We start from the raw sequence: 19663 nt of genomic DNA, 5'->3' as shown, positions 1-19663 counted from the left end.
TTTTACACTGATGTAACTCGAATAAAAGGTAAAACCTTATATTATGATCACCGTTATGTAGTGAAATATGAAAAAAATTATTAACGTTAAAAAATGTGTAATATTTTTATTTATAGCATTACATTTTGTTTAATCTGGTTATAAATAGTTCATTAGATAAATAAAGTATAACGATTTATCAGTAACTCGTAAAATGCGAGTTAAATTATTATTCGTTGACCTACAGACGGAATATATTTTTCGTTGATATCTTTTCTATTTTAAAAGATGATTAATGTTTTTAACCATAAAAAAAGTTATGTAATTAAAAATTGTAAAAATAAATTACGTAATACTTTGCTAAACTCATTCTGATGAGCAACAGTAAAGCCACTTCACTTAACGTACGAACTAAGTGCTTGTAGAAACAGTCTGTTCGGTTATTGATAGGGACTGTCCTTGATTTCACTATTAATGTTTAGCCCGGTTCTTAAAAATAAGAAGCCATCCGTATTTCGCAAACGCAATTACTCAGCAATGATTGAAAGTGTCTCAGTCGAGTATGAGCAACGTGCAAGGCAGCGATTTTTTTCGGTGTGCAGTCAGTATGAATATTGATTCCAGTGTTGATGATGATGTGATATTAATTTAGGAGAAAACAAAAACGACGATTTGGTATATTCGTATAGAAAAAAACATCCGCTGTTGATTTTTCGTAGCAGCGAAAAGAGTTCTAAATTTATTGTTTTCTATCGGATTTGAACGTCTCACCATTTTATTCTGTGGTTTCTTTGCGAGATATCCTTTAATATCCTGGAAGCTTTTAATTATATAGCAATGGATGTCGTTTAACTTCTTCCACAACTTTAATGTTTAGCGTTTGTTCATCTTTTTGTGCCGGACGGACGTTACTAGAAAATTTAGGTAGTTAGGTGGCTGGGAAGCCTTAGTCGCTTGTTACTGGTTTGTAATGGATTATTAATGTGTTACTAAGAGGCAGCGCCGTGTGCGGTGTTTCATTGATTAGTAATGGGAGTTACCAATTAGTTTCTTTACAGTACTTCCTTCGGACGGCCTTATTTTTTTGATGTTCATAAACCTCATTAAAATTTTATCTAAATTTAATATACCATATAGAGATTACACGAAACTTAAGGAATTAACCAGATTTCCTTGCGTGTTAATTTCTGAAGTAAGCTGTTCTCCATTTAAGTACCAAATATTTATTAAGGGGAAATTCTTTAAAAAAAAAAATATTGAAAGTTCAAATTTTATTTATTTTAATTATCGTCTTTATTTCAACAAATAAATAATTTATTTCGTTTTATGTTATTAATTTTTTGGAACAATTATAAAATATAAATCAGATATAAAAAATTAAATAGGTTGAAAATTAATGAACGGGTATTTATTTCTGGTGTTTCGTGTAGGTTCACTATAATTCTTACTTCTTACTTTTCCTGTTTAGCCTCCGGAACCACCGTAAGGTATTACTTCAGAGGATGAATGTAAATGAAGTGTAGTCTTGTACAGTCTCAGGTCGATCATTCCTGAAACGTGTGGTTAATTGAAACCCAAACACCAAAGAACACCGGTATCGACGATCTAGTATTCAAATCTGTATAATGGCCTTTACTAGGACTTGAAGCTTAGAACTCTCGACTTCGAAATAAGCTGATTTGTGATGACGAGTTCACCACCAGAGATCAACCCGGTGGATTGTTTTGTGTAGGTGGCCAGTATTATTTAATTATATTTTTTCCCAAAAAAAGTTAACGTAAACTTTCTCCACATAAATTCGAAAAAGTAAGAATGTTGTGGCTAAGGGCACGCCGTCGTGAATTATGTAGCAAACCTTGTTAAAGAAACTGCACCGGATATTTTGTCCAAATACCATCGACTAATTGCAAAACGTTGATTGTAAATAATTCTTGGATGGAAAAGTAAAGTTCAATATCGGCAAGGAATATGATCTTGTTACCGCAAGTCATTAAAACGGCCACATCTTGAAATATAAATATAAATATAAATATAAATAATGTTAAGAAGTAAACGAGGTAATTTTTTTACATTATATTCTGATACTGCAACAGTTCTTTGCCTATTGGAGAGTGATACAAAAGTGTTGGTAAAAATACATGGCAACTTGGTAGTCTTTAAAAAAAAAAAAAAAAAAAATTTCAATTTTTTAAATTAAAATTTTTTGAATTCATTTCTGCATTAAAAATAATCATTACCAATAACTTAACTACTCTTATACTGGCGCTAACTTTCTTAAAAGAATTGAAATGTATTTTTACTTTTAAATCTGCTTATTAAAATTTATTTTATATTTAAAAAAAAAAGATCGTCTAGCTTTATTCATTAATTTATTTTTTTGTTTAACCTCCGGTACCACCGTTACGTATTGCTTCAGAGGATGATATGAATGACTTATAGCGTGTAAATGCTATGGCTGACCGGGATTCGAACCCGGAACCTCCGGATGAAAGGCCGAGACGCTACCATTCGCGCCATGGAGGCCGGCTTATTCATTTATTTATTAAATATTTGTAATCAAATATTTCCGTTGAAAATATATACTATCTTTAAAAGAGGCGATAAAACAGCGGTCTTTGATAAATCTAAGAAAATATCAACGTTAAGTAATTACGTTAGGAGTGTGGGCTAAGATTATAGAATACGGAGGTACGTATTTTTTTCCTTCTTATCTTAAATTTCTACCTAAGTTTCGTGAAGTTTAACATGATAGTATTTTCTAATTTCAAAACAGTACTGTGTATAATGATAAAAAAGCAATAAAAATATCGTAAAATTGTTCAAAAGTTAATTAACTATTTTCAGTTTTTATTGTGCGTTTCACACGGTTGTTAGACGAGTTACGTGAAAAAATCTGATGTGGACATCACATGACTTCCTTGTACGCCTATTAAATTATATATACAAATTTTTTTAAAATGAAAAGGACATAATATATTATTTCATTAATAACTTCTGATATTTTTTTATTGTTATTGATTTATTATTTATCGTAAAACCTTTTTATAATCAGAGGTTAATAATTATTAATAAATCAATATATTTAAATTAAAAAAAAAGGAGATGAGGGCTGATTCGAACCGATGTGCCTTCTCCTAATAAGATCCAAATATTTCATTAATAAATATTTCATTTGGCTATAACTCTCGATCCAATGAAAACAAGTACCACTTATGATATATCGTTGAAAAGCTTTCAATGAGGGCTTATTACTGCAGTTAAGAAAAGGTCCAAAATTCAAATGTTTTTGAATTATTGACTTTTTGGACAGTTTTGGTTCAGCCGATTGCAATAAAAAAGGGAGGTGCACAACTAGATGTTACAACAGTCCTAAATTCAAAATTTCAACATCCTACGGGTAATGGTTTTTCAGTTATGCGAGATACATACTTACGTACATACATACATACGTATCTACAGATGTCACACTGAAACTAGTTAATGTGGATATTTCCGTTGAAATCTGAAAACCGAAATTTTTCTCGATCACAATTTTTCTTTTACTTCGTACAAGGAAGTAAAAAGGTATAATTCTTACTAATTTTTTGTATGTTTCAAGAAACGATGTTTTTAATTAGATTTATCTATGTTCAATTCTTAATCTTTACCAAACCGACGACGGTATTTATTTATTTTTTGTTGAATGAGGTCATCTACATTAAAAAAAGCTGTGGATGACATACTTCTATAAAAAGATTTGGTATTGGGGTATCTCGCTGTGCGTGTTTTCCACTTAATTTTAGTGATAGATGTTTTAAATGAAACATAAAATTGTTTAAAACGATTTGAATTTTTGTTTTTCTGTTTTCGTCTGTTAAAACCACTATTGTAGTCTGCGACACTTCCATTCAAAAACTACTCAAGCCGATTGAACTAAATTTTGTATAAACATAATTTTTCATACTTGTGAAGAACATAAGAGTATTGCCATTACAAAAGGTGTCACCGTTTCAAGATGTGGCCGTTTTAATGACTTACGGTAACAAGATTATGTTCCTTGCCGATATTCAACTTTATTATGGCCAAACCGTTGATTAAATCGAATTTGGAGATTTTAAATTAAATTTTCTACAAAAATGGTCTCTTTGGCTTTTTCGATATCTCTTTCGGTTGTCGAGAAAAGTAAATAGGAATTTGGGACAACATTACGGCGCGGCGACCCCAAACACAGCTACTACCACTGTTTATGTATGTGCGACGCGATACATAGTAATTGGTTGCACCTGCCAGCAACTTTCTTCTGTCAGCAAATAAAAAATGAGAAAGTTTCACGGTCACCTCTTCGTGGTGTTTGTAGGGTAACGCCAAGAACCGTTCAAGACATTGTTTCACCCGTACGAAAGGTAGATTTTATCATTTTTAAGATGTAACTGACTATTCTGAAACCCGCATTCTTCAGTTCCTCAAAGTTTTGAATCCTGTGGTGACCAAATTGTTGCTCTTAAGAAATTACAATGACTGATAGTTTTTGTAAATAGAACAATCTTTTAAATTCTTATTAATCAATATTATTTTCACAAGCATACAGATAATTAACACTATGGAAATCTAGGGAGCGAAGTCCCCTGGCTAGACGGGAACCCTGTATTACTAGCCGGGCAGAGCTCGTCCCTGTCCGGCTAGTAATACAGATTAATAATTACAGTAAGTAATACATAAAGAGGATGTAGTTACTGTAAGTAAAAATTTAAGGTAAAAGAATAATATATGTTCTGATATTACAAACAGGCTTAGCTCATCCTGGATAGTAGTCGGAAGTTTTTCATGATTCCTTTTATTTATTTGAGGAAACAGGGTTTTTATGAGTTATTTTTTTCATGAGAGAGTTTTTTTTTGAAGGCGTATTCACATTTTCATATAAATATTAAAATAAAAAATCTTTTTAAAAATAAATACGACTTCCTGTAATTTTTTTAAAGATAAATTTCAAATGAATTTAAAAAAAAATTGTATTATTTAGTAATAAAAAAAGAAGATGGCGGAATAAAATGACACCTTCATCCTCGATTCTTTTACTATTATTAAGCTTTTAACTGTATCGGCCAAGATGTAACATAGTTGACACAAAGAGACTCATTTCAGTTTAATAAAAGCGTACAAAAATGATAAGAGAGAAGAAAAATGATAAAAGTGTATAAAGTACACTTTTATCAGTTCAATGTACTAATTTTTGAAGTACAATGTACTAGATAGAAGTTATCTGATTTGTAATAAAACCTATTCGATGAATCATTCAGTGGTTTGTTAGACGGCAACAATCTAATTAAAAAAAATTTAATTTTAAAATGCTGATTGTAAAAAGAGTTGTGTGATTGTTTCTGATAATATATTTCTTTACTTTTTTGTTATATAAAATTTAATTTTAATTTTATTTTAAAACAGTAATTATTTTGTCTAATTCAATCTTAACTTTCAAATTTTAATTGTTCATTAATTATATTTTCGTTGCTGTTTAAAAAAAATATATTTTTGTATCTCGATAAAATGGAATTTAAATTTATTTATTTGTAATATTTGTATGTTTTCTAGTTGAAAATTATTTCTTATGTTATCAGAGTAATAAACTTTCTGTTTATTATAGTTATACGCTAATAAATTTATTGTGGCAGGTTTTTGTTCAATTTTACTCATCGTATATCGCACACCCAGTAAAATAATGCAAGTCTAAAATGATTTTTCAAGAAAAATCCAGTTGAAGTGTTAGAATGCAAAATATATACCTTTACTTAATTTCAATAATAATTATTAAGGATATTTGAGAACGGAACGGAACGACCGGATAGCGGAAGAATTTATATCTACCTACTTATCGCAGAACCTCTCTCTTTTTTTTTTTTGTTTAGCCTCCACTGTGAGGTATTACATCAGAGGATGAATAAGGATGATATGTATGAATGTAAATGAAATGAATTTTGTACAGTCTCAGGTTGACCGTTCCTACCCATCGGGTTGGTCTAGTGGTGTTTACCCAAATCACCTGATTACCCAAATCAGCTGATTTGGAAGTCGAGTGTTTCAGCGTTCAAGTCCTAATAAAGTCAGTTATTTTTATTCGGATTTGAATACTAGCTCGTGGATACCGGCATTCTGCGGTGGTTGGGTTTCAATTTACCACACATCTCGGGAATGGTCGAACTGAGACTTTACAAGACTACACTTCATTTACACACATACATATCATCCTCTGAAGTAATACCTGAACGGTAATTCCCGGAGGCTAAACAGGAAAAAAAGAGAAAGGTTCCTGAGATGTGTGGTTAATTGAAACCAACATATCGGTATCCACGGTATTTGGTTAATTCGGTATATCGGTATTCGGTTAATTTCAACCAAAGAACACCGGTATCCACGATCTAGTATTCAAATCCATGTAAAAGTAACTGACTTTACTAGGATTTGAACCTTAGAAATCTTGATTTCGAAATCAGCTGATTTTCGATGATGAGTTACCACTAGAGCAGCCCGGTGGGCTAATCAGAGAACCTGGAAAAATATCCCTTGGTGCTGTGTATTTCTTTTATCGGGCGGGTAATTATTTAAGGGTGGTTATAATTATTTTGTTTTATTTATGGACGCAGTTAATTGCTGAATTCCGATTCTTTAGACCGGGGAGAAATTGTTTGACCGGTGTTGGCCTTTGGGAGACTAGCCGCGTATGAGCTTCGTTCTCCCGACGTGATTCCACTTCTGCCCGTTCCCTGAAGCCCTTTCGATGCCAGAGCCTTCTGGCCTAGCAGGAATACGCCTTTCTGGGGGCCTAATATTTGGAGGATGAAATGCGCTTTCCTTTCCGGAGGGAGTCGCATGTGTTGGCGGTTACAGGACATTTGGTAAGATAAATATGAGTTACGACAGTATTTTTCTGGGAAAGAGCATACATTTTTGAATCGTTTGGTATAAAGATCTCAATTACATGACAATTTGACTTACCGCGTTCCTTTACTGGGTGTGCGACTTATAAACAATTTGTTATAAATGTATTATAATTAAATTACTTTGTTTTTAACCATTTCATCTAATTATTAGTTTAAAGTCAGTTTTGTTATTAGTTAAATGTTTTTTTTTTTAGATAAACTGACGTTAAAATTAAATGGAATAAAAAAATTATTATTTTACTGTTTTAATGTTGTACGGTTATTTTATTATAACTTTAAGTTGTGATTAATTTATTATTGTAATCTATATATATAAAAATGAATGTTTGTCTGTCTGTATGTCTCTTATGCCTTCCTAAACCGTTCATCCGATAGCGATGAAACTTTGGGGAATGGTTGGACGCATGTCAGGGAAGGTTACTGAGTTAGGTTGGACCTATTACGTGGCGCTGGCGTCGAGATATTTAGAAAAAATATATTTATGGTCCGATTTGCCTAATATTCAGAATACATGTTACTTACATGGAAATAATTATCTCTGCAAAAAATGAACCCGGTAGATGGCGCTGGGGTTGAGATATTTAGAAAAAATATATTTATGTACCGATTTGGTTCATATTCAGAATATGAATATTAGTTACGTGAAAATAAATATTTTTGCAAAAACTACCCGCTAGGTGGGGCCGGTGTCGAGATATTTACGAAACAAACAAATATACAAACAGAGTTTTTTATTCTATATATATATGTATAAAAGGCATGTTCGTATGTGTGTCCGCTAAAGACCAAAAAACTAATAGACCGATTTACGCGCAGGCAAAAGGGAGAAAGGGGAAAATGGAAAACGGGGAAAAGGTGGAAGAGAAAAGGGGAAAACGGGAAAGGGTAAAAAGGAAACTGGAAGAGGGGAGTATTTGCAAGCCCAAATCTACTGAATATCTGGTTTAGTATAATCGGAAATGGGAGACATTTTCAACCATTTTTCAAACTTTTTACCTTTCTTCATCCCTTTCAAGGTAGAATTTCGAGAAATTTAAAAATCGATTTTTAGATATTCATATGAAGTTTACATACACCAAAAAATCAAGCAGTTATCTTCATTTGTTACCTAGAAATTTAAAAAAAGTAAATTTCTTTCTTAATTAATTTTAATGATTTAAACTCGGAATTTCAAAAAAAACCTTTCTTAGTGTGCACTTATGTCGTAAGAAGAACATGAATACATATTTTCATTAATTTATCTTCAGTAATTTTTTCTGAAGGTTGATTATGAATCGCTCACATGTCTTTAGTACAGGTGGATCAAAAGTAACTTCTCGATTCTCTTTTCTAATAAAACATTACAAATTAACTAATAATTATTATTTTTTATTTTTAAATTAAATTTCAGTTAAAACATGATTTACTGAATTAGGTTTTTAAAATAATATATTTTAATTACTGACCTCTGCAGAGTTCACAAATCTAGGCTCTTAACACATTTTGCATAGTTAAAACCACGTTTCTTCCGGTATTTCCGCTATTTCATCTCGAATCTTGTTTTTTAGCTCTTCTAGATATTGTGGATTATTTATAAAAAACCTTTTCGTTCAAAAAAATAGCCTCAAAGAAAAAAATGAGGACCTGTCAAATCCGGTGACCTTGGATGCCAAAGAAATCTAAATTTCACGAGACTGATTTCCAAATTTTGACATACGGAACTCCATTGTGTTTTTTTGGTCTGTACCGTGGCTCCATCTTGCTGGAACCAGGCCTCTTCGACGTCATCTCCAAGATCCGGAATGAAAAATTCCTCAAAAATTTGCTGATATTTATCTCTAATCACTGTCGCCGAAACACCATTTTCTTCAAAAAAAAATACGGCCCGATGGTTCTTTGTTGAGAAAAAGCACACCACACCGTAACTTTTTGTGGCTGTAAAGGACGTTCAAATGTGTGATTGTACCCCAAAAATAGCCACTAAGGTAGAAATGGACTTCGTCACTCATTCACAAATAAGTTAGAAAGATTGTTGCTATTAAGATAATAATTATTATTATTATATTTTTTGCTAAGATCATTATAATTTCTATGTTGAGTACTGTTTTCCTTACTTAACTTCATTCTTTGATTTTATGTTGACGCGTTTTGGTGTGACATTTAGTCAACGCTCCTCTCTTTATTTGACATCATACCTTATCTGGTCTTCTTCTTGTTTGTTTGTTGTTTACGGTTATGCTTATCTTTTAATTTAATTTATCTGTTCCCCGTTTTCAGTAAATTGAGATTCTTGAAAAGGAGTTAAAAAAAAAATCGTCAGTATTGATAAAACTGCCGGCAGTATTCCAGACGTAATGCGTAATCGTTCGAGTCAATTTTATGGGCTAATTGGATTTTCTAAGGAAACATTTTTAAATCCTCGTGCATTATTCTGCGGAATGATGTTCGATTAATGCCGTACTGAGGGAACGTTTTCGTGTTGACATTGTGGCATCCTCTGATATACTGTTTCTTACAGACTCAATGTTTTCATTATTTCTGGAAAATCTTGGTCTGCCTAATCCTATTATTAATTAAATGCATTTTCTATTTTTTTTAAGTTTTTAAAGTATTATATAAAAAAAAAATTGTGTGTGTGTGTGTGTGTGTGCGCGCGCGCGTGCGCGTGCGCGTGTGTGCATAAATGTAATTTTGTAAATTAAACTCAAACGGATAAATTATTTTAATGAATTTTTTATAATTATATCTATTGATTATTGTGATAATATCTCCATATATTTTTAAACATATCTCTACAAAAACGGTCCAAAGAAATAGAAGTTTGTGTGAAATTACTAACCGCTGAGGAAGGAATAAAGTATTAAATGGAGAAATTAATTTTTATAAATAATTTATGAATTATTTGTATATTTCCTGGTAGTTTTGTTCAGTTTTCGACTTTATATTTATAATTCTTTTCTTTTATTTAATGCCAGACACAACTGACAGATTGATTGATATCACAACAGCGTTATAACAATAAGTTATGATGAACTTTGTTGTTAACAATTTAAATTTGATAGGAAAGAGTTCGGGGGGGGGGGGCAGGGTTGGTTTATTACATTTTACATTGACATCAGGAGTTTTTTTGTTGATGTATTACTATAATGTCTGCCCGTTTAATACATAGACGACATTATAGAGTATACTGCCTTAGAGTCGATCGATTATCAGTTGGTGACCATTATTATAGTTTAGCTTTATCATTCATTATTAAATAATATAGTACGAAATAGTATCTATCGTAAAAACAGGAACAGAGGTCAAAAGACATACTATAAAATTAGTTATTGTTATAGTTTCTTGTTCATTACAAGTCTTCAACGAAAGTGGTTTAATTTACAAGTAAGTTACAAACGTTTATGTTAACGTTAATGATTTATTGTTTTATTTAACGGCGAGAAATTACTACACCTATTTTGATAATGTTCTACAGTTTTAGTTGTCACATTCTCTATGACATCTGGTATTTATAATTATTTAAATTCATTCACTTTTTTTTTATTTTATTCATTTATTTATCATTAAATTGTGGTAGAGATTTTTGCATGTTATAGATAATTATTCAAGTTTGTATAAAAAATTATTATAAATTTTTCTAAAGTAAATATTAAAAAAAAGTTTTATTGATTTCAACCTTTCAGTTGGTATCACTGATAACTTAAGTCGTCGTTTTATATAATTATATTAGTTATCTGAAGTAATAATAGTGAAAATTGTGAAAATTTTAAAAATAAAACGAAAGTTATAAAAATGTATCGTAATTCAAAGTTACATTTCTTTTGTTTTAATCAGGGATATTAAATTATTTTTCAAAATATAAAAGTATAATTTTTCAAAAATAATTTTACGAATTTAATGAAAATTTTATGTTTATTCTTACTTGAATATTTTTTTACAAAATTATTGTTTTTCAATATTTATTAAAAGTGATAAATTTAAAGTGTTTATATCTCTTAACTGAGTAAAGGCAACGCACGATTGTGTTTGTTTTTTCCAACATACGGGATAAATTAAGATTTGTTGTTTTACGTTAAGGTCTACGTCTCAGACTTTCTTACAGTTGTGATGAATTTAAAGCATTTGAAAAATGCAAGCGGGATTAATTAGTAATGCTTTTTCTGACCGTAATGATTTTTTAATTATATATTTCTATATGTTTCACTTTTACTTCTGTGGTAAATAGAGTTAAGGTGTCATTTATAGAACTAAATATCTTCTACATTTAGATGGATTTGGCGTGACAGTGTGCAGCAGTATATTCAGCTTAATGAAGATGGTAATTATTAATTAAAACTCGTAGGTGACCAAAAAACAAAACAAAAAACTGTTGTTTAAAAAAAAACCGTTAACTGGTAGAGTAAATATTGCAGATTTAAACAGAAATCGGTTCATACAATTTTAATATAGACTTAGGCTAAATTTTTCGAAAATTATTGAAAAATATTACATTTTATATTACTTATTACTCTTTATTATTATTCTCTTTCTTTCTTATTATTCTTCTTATTTATTTTTTCTTTCTTTCTTATTATTCTCTTTTTTCATTTCTTATTACTTATTATTTTTTATATTATTTATTTTATTTTATATTACTTTTAAAATCTTGAAAATACTTTTTAGTTGCATTTTTGGCTGTTATGTAAAAAAATATATTGGTAAAAAGATAATTATTCATCACTACTGAATGAAGGTTTCAGATCAATCCTTTCTTTGCCATTTGACTATTTTATAAAGAGATTTTATTTTTCTTGATTACAAGATCGTAAGGTACTCATTTCATCTATAGAAAATCAAGGTTAAACTGAAGCGATATTAATGTTTAGGTTATTCATTTTCATTACTACTCTTAATATATAAAATATGTATGATCTGTAATAGTAATTCAATCATTTTAAGTAGGATAATAATAGGTATTTTTAAGTTAAATTGTTTCATAATATTGTGTTCGGGCGCTAACGACTTTTCGTTGTGCGTCCAGGAAAAAAATTAAACGGATCAAGATGGAGCCAATAATAATCAGTTTTTCTTGGTTATAAACTACAAAACGATAATTGATAATGTCTCTTACCTTTCATCAGGAAGGTTCTGGGTTTGGATTTCAGGCTTTTTTCGCATTTTTCACATGTTATCAAAATCATCTTTGATTATTGATTAGGTTGAATGGTTATAACTATATAACTACAGTTGGCGATATAATTAAAAAAGTAAAATTAATTTATTAATTAAAGTAATTAAACATTATTTTATCTCTAAATGAAATATTTTTTCTCGAATTTAAAAGTCTATGTTGTATAATAAACTTAATAAAAGTACAATCGACGTAAAAAAAATTAGACTAAAAATTAATACTTTTCAGTTATTAAGATTTTCGAAGTTTTAAAGTCGGTATCTTATTAAAATCAAGGAATTATAAAGAAATTTCTATTTAATTTTACGTCGACTTCAAAAAATCGAATGTTAAAGAATTGAAAAAGGTTTTTTTCCTGACTGTTTTTCATTTGTTACAACTCGATTTTATAAAAATAAAAATGTTATTTAATAAAAAAATATAAAAAAAAAAATTATTTGACTTTTAAATTAGATTAGGCTTACAGAAATCTTACCAGTTAGAAAATTAAACCGCTCCCTATAAATACAAACTAGTCTTGTTAAAACTAAAAGAAGAAATGCAGAGAGACAATTTAAATACTATTATTAAGAATGAACTAAGAGGGCTTTTTGGATTGCAGAAATAATTTTTTTTTTTTTCATAAATTATAATAAATATAATTAATGGAATTCAAAAAAAAATATATATATATAATATATATATTTTTTTTTTCATAAATTATAATAAATATAATTAATGGAATTCAAAAAAAAAATATATATATAATATATAATTTTTTTTTGACAGTGTGCTGTGGCACTCTTGAATGCAGAAATTTATTTATTTTGTGTCTTTTTTGTTTAACCTTTAGTATCCGATTAATTTTCTTGGATTTTCACGTAAAATACTTTAAATATCAGCATAATACCAATCTCTTTATTGTAACATTATATTAATCCAGTACTAACAATAATGGTAATAGATATAAATATGTTCAACTTATTTAAACAATTTAATTTATCGATTAAAACATTTCTCTCATAGTTATCTGGAAAAGAGTACAAAAAGATCATTAGAAAAACCTTCTCTACATAATAAATTAGTATTGAAATCATTACACTTGGTGAAGAGCGAGATATTTTTTATATATAAAAAAATTCTCACATTGAGATTTTCCTCATATTATTGCAGTCGGGATAAAGAATGTCTAACCTAAGCGTATGTAATTATTAAAAAAATCTTGTGTGAAAGATTTTTGACCTTTAACGAGAACAACATCTCGTTCGAATAATCCTTCAAAATCATGTTTTAAATGTTTATGCCTACTGTATTATAAATAAGCTTTATTACAACTTAGCAGTCGATCTTATCCATTTTCCAACCGACTTTCTTCATATAGAGCCATTAATTGGATTTCAAAGTGATTAAAATCTAAAAAATTATAAAAAAAAAAAAAATTAAAAAAAACGTTCACCACTGAGAAAGAAACAGCAAAACATCAAAGCTTTCCAGAAAAAAACAACGGAACTGTACCTAGACAGAAGAAAGAAAATGAAACACCAGGAAATGATGAGGAAGAAAAAGTGAATAATCGAAGTAAAGTAGTCCATAGTGGCTACTCTACACCGCTAGACCAACCCACGGGTTGCTTTAGCGGTGAACTCGTCATCGCAAATCAGCCGATTTCGAAGTCGATACTTAGTTCTAAGGTTCATATCCTAATAAAGGTTTTTGTACGGATTTGAATGCTAGATCGTGGATACAGGTGTTCTTTGGTGGTTGGGTTTTAATTAACCACCCATCTCAGGGCTCAGGGATGGTCGACCTGAGACTGTAGAAGACTACACTTCATTTACATTCATACATATTATCGTCTGAAGTAATACCTTATGGTGGTTCCGAAGGCTAAACAGAAAAAAGAGAAAGTCTGTAGTGGCTAAAACGAAAAAAATATACATATACCGGATATTAAAAAATAACGTATATAAGGGTTTTTGGGGTCGGAGAACACGAATTTGAAGTAAAAAAACTCATTTTGGCACATTGTAACTGTCAAAATCGCTGTCAATCAATTGACAACTAGCGTTTTTATGTATAAAAATCAATGGTAGACATTACAAATAACGTTAATAAAGGGTTTTCGAGGTCGGAGAACACGAATTTTAAGTTAAAAACTTATTTTGACAAGTTAAAACTGTCAAAATCGCTGCCAATTAATTGACAACTAGCTTTTTTATGTAGAAAAATCAATGTTAGACATAACAAACAACGTTAATTAGGGTTTTGGGGGTCGGAGAACACGAATTTGAAGTGAAAAAATTGTTTTGACACATTAAAACTGTTGAAGTCGTTGTCAATTAAAAAAAATCTGAAGGATAGATTCAAAAAGATCAACTCTCATTTTATTTTAAAAATTTTATATTCATGTATATAATTATTCAAATAATGTTGTTAAAATTTTATGATTTCTATTTCTATTATTATATTACATTACATATGTAATGTAATTATATACATTTGGATGTTTTTTGCGATGATCATTTACAATTTGTAGTATATATTGCAATTGACTTTCATCTCTAGTGAATTTACATCTAAATTCTTTCACCAACTTAACCGTTCTTTCTGAGCAGTCATTGACAACCTTTAGATTTTTAACACAATTCAAAGCAGCCAAATAATCTTCGTTTTCGCTCCACTTACATGGATCAATTTCTAGAAAGCTAGTCGCAAGTTCGAATCGTTTAAAAAAATTCAAGGACTCCGTGTTGACAAAAAAGTCGATTTCTTTGTTTAACAATTCGTTAACATTTTTAGTTTCGTAGCGTTTCGTGTGAGCAGGTCCGTTATCATAATCACAATCATCATCTGTCGCAGATAATAAATTTTCGTAAGTTTCACCCGAAATTGCTAGTTTTTCAACCATTTTCAGTTTTAATTCAGTTTAGATGTCTTCATCAAAAAGAGCTAGCGTACCTAGCCAAAATGAGTTTTTTCACTTCAAATTCGTGTTCTCCGACCCCAAAAACCCTAATTAACGTTGCTTGTAATGTCTAACATTGATTTTCCTTCATAAGAACGCTAGTTGTCAATTGATTGACAGCGATTTTGACAGTTACAATGTGTCAAAATAAGTTTTTGACTTCAAATTCGTGTTCTCCGACCCCAAAAACCCTTATATACGTTATTTTTGAAGTTTTGTGATGAAACATGCTAGCGCTATATCGTCACGACTTGAAAATAACCTAAAACCCATCCTAAATTCCCTTTAAAATTCAAGTGGAGTGGGGGATGACTTTTTTCGAACGGAAAGGGTTCATCAACGCGTCAAAAATTTTGTTTTTGAGAGTACTTTTAAATCACGGGGTGCACGTTTTTCGACAAAAATTTTGCCCTATTTGGACCACTCTAGTGATTATATCAAAGTTTTATAAATTTTTATTATTAATATAATTTTTTTATTTTATTTTTTCAATGTCACTTACTAACATACAATAAAGAATTTTCTGCGTTATTATAACAAAATTTTACAAAACTCTGAAAATATATTAATCATATGATTTGATAAATTCGAAAGGTATAATTTTATGAATTATTTAAAATTCAAATTGTAAAATAAGTTTTAAAAGCTATTGAAATATGTTTTTCTTATCAGTTTGTGTATATATGTGTTATCAATTCAAATAATAATAATAGTAGTTTAATATCTGTATAATGAAGTGATTATCTGTAATTAAAGTAACTATGCACAGTTTATTAATTTATTTTGAATGTTTTTCTGTTGTAACGATGATAAAAATAATATCATTAGACAAAAAAAAAAAATCGTGATTTCCCGATAAACGGATATTATCAAATAATTAGAATGTGTGCCTAATTATTCTAACTGTAGTGCGTGTACGGAATGTCTTCATTAAAAATAACTCGTGTCACAGCGAGAAAACTTATCCCTAAATTAATTACATATAAATTAATCTTACAAATTCTTCTGATATTTCTCTGAATGTCAAATGTCATCACTGTTCTTATGCTGGTTACACCATATACGAAATAATTTTATTACGCAAGATTCTTTACTGAATAGAGACAAAATATGATGTTCTGTATTCTTTTTTCGACAAAAAGGGTATGTTTTTTTCTATATGCTCGAATATATCCGAGTATATATTCCCGGCCTATATATATATATATATATATATATATATATATATATATACACAACACACACACACACACACACACACATATATATATATATATATATACACACATACACACAAACAAACACAGAGTAGATATATAATAATAATATTTATTCCACAAAATAAACAGATTAAAAGTAAAAATAAAAATTTACAGTTATAAATTCTTAATACATAAGCTTTTGTAGACATACAACCAAACAATATAAAATAGAAGTAAAATGAAGTAAAAACAATTATTACATAATCTTGTGGAACTAGGTACCCCCTAGAGTAATAACTGTATTGAATGTTACCATCCAGTTATTTTCAGTGAGTAAAATAGTAAACTAATAATTTATTGAATAATGATCAAGTGTGGTTTTTCAAGTTGGAATTCAATCCGGCATCCGTGGCCCGAATGGTAGCGTCTCAACCTTTCATCCGGAAGTCCCGGGTTCGAATCCCGGTCAGGCATGGCATTTTCACACACACACTACAAATCATTCATCTCATCCTCTGAAGCAATACCTAACGGTAGTCCCCGGAGGGTTAAAAAAAAAAGTTGAATTCAAAATTAATTACACGATACAAGTCTTGTAGTTCTAAAATTTCATTCATGACAAGATTTTATATACATACATACAGATTAAATAACTCGGAACCATAAATACAATACAAGAATACCATGATAAAATTGAAAATGAAATTAATCCTAGATAAAATTGAAAGAAAAATAATGATAATAATAAGATGAAACTTATAGAGTCATCGATTCCATCCAGATTCACAGGCCAATCAATTAAAAAAACTCTGTATCTTAATTGACAACAACCAATCATAAATTGATAGTGAAAACCTTTTAGAGTCTTCTATGGATTCAAATTCCCTTGGTAAGTGTTTAAATATTTTTGGACCTAAGTATGAATAAAAACGTTTAAATAACTCAATTCTTGGCCTAGGAGGAACTACTCTACCCGCTTGCCGCAAAGGTCTCGTAACCAAAGTACCAAGGATCCTATCCTGTTTACAGCCTTCATAATACGTCATTAGTATTCTACAGAAATACATATGACGCAGTGGCATGATCTTAAGGCCTCTGAATAATGTGAAAGATTCATTTCGTCTAATTTTACCCAATATTATATACTTCTGAGAAATATAAACAGATCTAAACTTGCGGAGAAGATATATGTACTTGTAATACCTTGGTTAGGTTTAATTATTTTAAATCTTTTGTTTTACTGGTTCAATTAAATAAATAAGAGTCTTTATTATTTTGTATTGTAAATTAATTTTATTATAACATTTGAACTTGTAATAACATTATGAATACCAATATTATTTTATAATATTTGAACTTGTAATGACATTATATATACCAATATTGTATTAACACATGTTGAGTCATTAATGGCTGACAGAAGACTAGATAGTCTAGATAGTGACTTGATAGAATTTGTGATTAGACCATTTATCCCAGATTGCTATGAGAATAAGACATTTGAAGCATTTAAAGTTCAAGCAGATCTAATTAGGTTTCCTTTCTCTGGGAGCGTTGATGCTTTTTTTATACGGCCAATCATTGTGAAATAGAGTAAAAATGTCGCTTGTAGATTGGATATCTCTTACATTTCACTAGGCTTGGTACGGTAACACGAAATAACAGTATATTTGGCCGATGAAGAAGGCTGTGAATTTCACTTCGCTTTTCATTTTTCCTAATAACCTTGATATAATTTAGTTGTTATTCATGAAAATAATTATGCTTTTTTTTATGAGTATTGTTTTCTTATTATAAGTGATTTAAACAACTGTTTAGTTGTATTATTTGAAATGCATAGTGTTTGACAAAGTTATTCTAATGCACTTGCCGGACAGGTACGGACGGATATGAAGGGTGAGTAACATGTTCTGTTAATGAGGTACGGGATGAGTTACATTTGAAAGTTGTAGCAGGAGGAAATTTACTTAATACGCCTTCTCTCAATACGTTATCTGTACTTTGATGCTCTTAATTATACCTTCTATTGCATAATTCTACCCATTATAAAACAGTTCAGTCAGAAACAGTGTTAACCGTATTCTGTCGAACCCTTCTCTACACTTTATCGAAATTTATATATGTTATATACCAATTGATGTTGTTGAGGCAGTACACATATTAACCTGAGCTATTACAAAAAAAAAAACTAGTTTAATTATTTTCTTAGCGTTTGAATAAGTTTTATATAGTGAGAAAATTTACATAAATTTAATTCAACTTATTCGATTTCATAACATAAAATTAATTGTAAAAATTAATGTATTGTAAATGGTGAGTACCGTTTAGTACCTAGAGTTCCATCAGAAATGATAAATTTCGAACTTTATATTATTGTTATTAAACAGTTTTATTATTCTGTAACTCTTTGTATAAGCATTTCCTAAATTACTTTTGAATACGATTGTAATGAGAAAATTGTGTCCATCCTAACCTTAATATCTCTTTTTTATATGAAATACCCAAACTATAAATATAAGGATATTCTCGGGTATAAATTTATAAATCATCTGGCTGAATTACAAATAATAAGAAAATCATTTTTAGGACTAACCAATCAATTTTACACGTAAAAGTTGTAAATTGTATAATAAAATTTACGAATAATTTTATTCCAAGAATAAAAAAAAATATGTAACAAATCATGATATTTCAATCGCATTAATTAAAAATAATTTAACAGAAATAATTTTATTTACTGATAAATTTAATTAGTTTAAAAGATACAATTTATATGAATAAGTATATTAATACAATATTTATTTTCTCTTGTTTTATTCTATACGCTGTAATATGACATCTTCCACATTTTTTCATTAATTATCTACTAATTTATACCAAGTTAATCGTTTGAAAGTATATCCGACTGATAAAAAAAACATCTGAATCTTGGCTTTAATAATTTTATGAAAATCTTTAAATAAAAAAGTATATATACAAAATTAAAGCATATTTCTACCAATATTTAATTGATGCTTATTAAAATAATACATAATACAACGAAATTCCTCATTTATGTTTAAAAAAGACTTACGGTTTTAATGTTATTTTGTTACTTTTGTATACAGATAGATGCAAGAGTAGATGAAGAGGTATTTCACTTTATCTGCGTGTCCCCTGTTCTTCTATAGTTAGAATGAAGTAATACTTATATAAAAGATTATTGGTTTTTAATGAGCTGGTGAACCGATTAAAAAATGGGAACTGAATAGAAATAAGCCAGTTTTGCAAATATTCATAGAAATATCAATATAAATTGTGCAAAATATTTAGCTAAATTGAAGCAAAACTTTGATACAGTAGTTTTATTAACCATATATGTGTGTTGAGTAGATCGGGTAAATGTTAAGAAGAATAATTAAATGCAAGGAGACTATATTTATGTTTTTCGAAACAGATTGTTACTTTTATTTTCAGAATAGTTATCTATTTGACA

At 29.4% G+C, this 19663-nt stretch overlaps 1 protein-coding gene across 1 annotated transcript in view; it reads left to right on the top strand.

The window, feature by feature from the left end:
* LOC142329273 (beta-1,3-galactosyltransferase 5) overlaps window positions 1-19663 on the top strand; it is a 162706-nt gene that overhangs the window by 71901 nt on the left and 71142 nt on the right. The gene's annotated exons all lie outside the window — the stretch shown is intronic.

Source organism: Lycorma delicatula, chromosome 8 (assembly GCF_047948215.1).
Source record: "Lycorma delicatula isolate Av1 chromosome 8, ASM4794821v1, whole genome shotgun sequence".
Taxonomy (NCBI): Eukaryota; Metazoa; Arthropoda; class Insecta; order Hemiptera; family Fulgoridae; genus Lycorma; species Lycorma delicatula.
This window is presented reverse-complemented; position numbering and strand designations above follow the sequence as displayed.